This window comes from Sinohyriopsis cumingii, unplaced genomic scaffold (genome assembly GCF_028554795.1).
Source record: "Sinohyriopsis cumingii isolate HCF-2022 unplaced genomic scaffold, ASM2855479v2 utg000646l, whole genome shotgun sequence".
NCBI lineage: Eukaryota > Metazoa > Mollusca > Bivalvia > Unionida > Unionidae > Sinohyriopsis > Sinohyriopsis cumingii.
This window is the reverse complement of record NW_028315921.1, coordinates 557,611-561,930: the sequence shown is the minus strand read 5'-3', so window position 1 is coordinate 561,930 and position 4,320 is coordinate 557,611. Positions and strand designations below refer to the sequence as shown.

At 37.2% G+C, this 4,320-nt stretch overlaps 1 non-coding gene across 1 annotated transcript; it reads left to right on the top strand.

The window, feature by feature from the left end:
- The first annotated feature begins 3,283 nt into the window (after nucleotides 1-3,283).
- Trnas-gcu (transfer RNA serine (anticodon GCU)) lies at nucleotides 3,284-3,365 on the top strand. The gene has a single exon. It is a non-coding gene; the product is annotated as a tRNA-Ser (tRNA).
- The last annotated feature ends 955 nt before the right edge of the window (nucleotides 3,366-4,320 follow it).

The following is a 4,320-nucleotide window of genomic DNA, read 5'->3' as shown; positions in this document are numbered from 1 at the left end:
CTATGTTCTTAACCTAAGTACTAGAAAAGATGTAAAACCAGCAAGTATTGTAAAATGTAACAAATAATTTCTCTAGAATACGAAATAAAACATGAAATAACAAATAATAAATATTTAAAAAATAACAAACAATCAAAATTAAATATCCAAAACAAAAATGCGTCACGTCTGTCACACGATTTCTAGGGTAGTATCTATCCTGAATGGGAGATAGGAATTCCACTCCGTATTCTCTTATCTTGATACCTATCTCTTCGTCGGAAACGTGTGCAGGTAGGCGAGGTATTTACACAGTAATAGTGTCAGAATATGGGGAAGTACAGTCATAGTTATCACTGCCAATTCCACTTTAGATTATACTCTTTATTTGGCAACGTAACCTCATACAAATTTGAAACTTTCGGCACAACTACATAGAAAGACATTTTGTTTTTTCGTTGACTGATTGGATCGTGAAAGTTGTTATGTCCTAAGCATAGGTAGGGCGTATTTCTAAAGCTAGTCACATGATCACATCTATTCATTCCGCGCTGACGTAGATTTCTTGTGACCAGAGATTCATACTCCAAAACTCTCTTCAGTCAGTTTGTCTTTCGATGTCAATGCGTCTCACAAATAACTGAATGTCCAATTTGCCGTAATTATACACAGGGTAGCTTGAATCGAACAACACATTGCAGATAGCTCTCGATCGGATTATGCAAAGTCACATATTGTTTCATTGAGAAAGACACATTTCCTTGTTTAAAATAATCCGATATCGAGTAGTAGAAAATAATTGATACATCTTATTTATGACAATGATATATGGGCGTGTTTGGGATTTAAGGCAGTCATAAAGTCTAGTACACCCCGGTAAAACATTTTATGGAAACAACAACACTAACCTCTTAGCTGCATTAGTTGACTACCTAATCAATTGTTTATAATGAACGTTCTAGTTCCATTAGTTGCCTCCCTTGGTTCGACAAAAGAAAAACGATTGACCCCCTCCTGCAACAATTGAATAAATGGCGAATCCGAAAGGAGGATTGCGTTTTACTAAGGAGCATATATCAGATGGGACTTTCACAACCAAATGTGCCATTCTTCTTAATTTATTATTATTATTATTATTATTATTATTATTATTATTATTATTATTATTATACTCTTGATAACTGTTTATCTACTTTTCTAAATATGAAGTTGAAAGGGACTTATTTTTCATGTCCTTAAATAAGCAGCACTTAAATGTCCTCCATATGTTTCACAGACAAATGTTTTTGTGCATGGGAACAAATTTGATATAATGTCAACATGAATATCGATGTTTCTGGCTGTATTTGAACAACCTCTCTTTTTAAATTCTGATAATTCATGTGGTTGTAAAATATTCATGTTCACATAACTTATAAAGGCAGGAATTGTTTGTGTTTAGGACGTTGTTTGTGAATCAAATCCTGAGATCAAAGCGAAAAATACAGAAAACTTACAATTGTATAATAGAAAGTATACCTTTAGAATGACACAAAAGAATCAAACCCCACCGTGACCAATTGAAGAAATACTATATATCCCAAAATTGATAGCAAATTGTATGACCTCTATTCATATACACCACAATTATTTTACAGGCTCATCTAAAGTTTAATTTTCGAGAACCAGCCTCCGTTTCCTTCCGGAGCAGGATATCAAGTTTGGAAACATGTAATCACTGGAAATGTGTAAATTTGCCTTTTAAGAGCACATATTGTATGGATTAACGAAAAATTGAAACAAAATAAATTCCATTTTTAATATGGCAATGTCATGTCAGAGGTCAAAACTTTTCGGCACTTTTGGGTGGGATCGCAGGGGTGGTTCAGTATGTATTTTTCACAGGGAGCGCAAAGAAGACCGCAAGCTGACTGTGGGATTTAGCAGCTAGTGAGGGCCAGGGAGACAAACACTCATTTTTGTCTGGGGGTGGGGAAGGGTGATGCCGGCGGTGGGGTGGGAAACACGGGGAGGCTTGTCCACCTGATCACTGTCGAACGTTCCAATGCTATATCATTACATGCCACATTGTTTTTCTTTTGCTTGTATCATGTCCTTGACAAATTGTTTTCTGTACCTTTAAATTCTCTACAATAATTGATACAGTGCCAAAGAAAAGAACTTAATATTTTACATGCATGTATCAACTTCTATATAGGATCTCAACAAAATACATGGCTTAAGGGTGAAAGTAATGTTACCTTGACCTTTTGTTCTATTTCACTTTAGCTGCATGTACATTTGACATTTTATTATTGCTAGAACGGTGTAGAAGGTCCAAATTAGCACCAAAAAAAGCCGTCATTGAAGCGTGAAAAGTAAATTACATTGACCCACATTTTATATATGAAATCAGATACATATTTACTGAATGTGCCTTTTATTTATATTTTTGTGCCTGAAGATAAATGATAATTTGATGTTATGAATTTAAAATTAAAAACAAAAAACAAAAACCAAATAAAAGTGATTAGCAGAGCGTGGTTTCGATCCACGGACCTCTGGGTTATGGGCCCAGCACGCTTCCACTGCGCCACTCTGCTGTTAGTTGTTATTGTTGTTGTTATAGGGTTTAACGCCATTTTTCAACACAAGATAGGCTATACATGGCGGCCAGTATTAATGGTGGAGGAAGAACCCGGGAAAACCCCGGAAAGAACCACCGACCCACGAGAAGCTACCGGCAAGCTTTCTCACATGTCCACACTGGCCGAGCCCGAGACTCGAACCCACGCAGACAGAGGTGAGATGGCAGTGATCCGTGACGGAGAGCGCTTTAGACCACTCGGCCACTCGGCTCTGCTGTTAGAAAACATTGATTTTTATAACTTTAAAAAAAATGGAACTGATATTCACTTATCTGATGTAATACTTACCGAAGAGATGAATTACAACGAATGTTCGTACGAGTTTTTTCCCTTGCCTAACAATCCATTGATATGAACATGCTTGCTCACTAAGGGACCGACCATGTATTTGTTTCTGTTTATTGGGTGGGTAGGTGGGTAATGTTGAGTTTTCTCCCAGCCAGAAGAATTGTTTTAATTTACCTGAAGATATATATTTCTTCTTTTAAAGAATATCATGCACTAGGTTCTTTATGTGCACATCAGTTAGAGCTAGGATGGTTCGATGGTTAGAATTTTTTTCTGTCTGAAAAAGACATATATTGAATCGTGAATATCAGACAAAAGTTGTGTGTGGTTTAGGCCAGGTAGCTATAGATCACTCCCTACATAAATAGTGTACTCATCAAAATACACCGGACGAGGTGGCCGAGTGGTTAAGGCGATGGACTGCTAATCCATTGGGGTCTCCCCGCGTGGGTTCGAATCCCATCTTCGTCGATATACATTTTATCTGATGTGTAGAACTTTTAGTTATGACTACAAACCGTATTCATCAATATTGTAATGTGATATCGTCACGTCAGAAAGAAAACACGCCTAATGATGTCTCCATGATTTTTTTTGGTGGTTTGTGTCTTGAATGGACTGACGTTTTGTGCATGTTTGTGACAGGTTTGTGTATTGACCTGTTCCGGCTGCATATTTATAATCGAGTTGTACTTTCTGTGCGTGTGGAACATTTTATCTCCCACAGGAGAAAAAAAAAACAACAACATTTCTTGGCATTGAAATAAAGTCCCAGTAGTGCTAACATGCATGCGGGAAGTGTAGCCAAATATCAATGCCGCGAATCGGCCGATTAGCAGAAACATTTAGGGTTGCGAGCAAGGCAAAAGGGATCAAGTTAAGGTTTGGGAGGGTAAGGGGTGAGTTGTTTCCAAAATTCCAAAACGGCACCAAAGCACATGCGTATGTGTCTGTTTACTAGAAGTGTGTGTAATACCCATTAAAACGATGGTCAAATTTTAAGTAACAGGAGACTGTACGTTTGTATACTCGGATAGTCTTGGACAACAATCTACAATTGCGGTTAATGTTAAGAAGGTCAAAGAAACTGATGTTATCAGAAGTGTAGAAGAAATGACGGGGAAAATGTTCGTTTATGTAGCTGTCCTTTCACCTGTTCATACTTTAAGTACCTGTGTACCAAACTGATTAAAATCAGATCTCCGCTGTTACCAAATGAAGATCTGACAGCGATCGCTTAGAAGGCATATTCTGGTACCTATGCTATTACCATAATTGCTAATTTTATCAACCAGTCAGATGAGGTCTAATATCTTTGCGTTTTGAGAAAGAGCACCGTGGGTGAAAAGGATGAATGTGTATCGAACGATTTGATTCACTTTCAGATTTTTTGAAAGTTGCATTTCCATTGGCTAATTTAATGGTC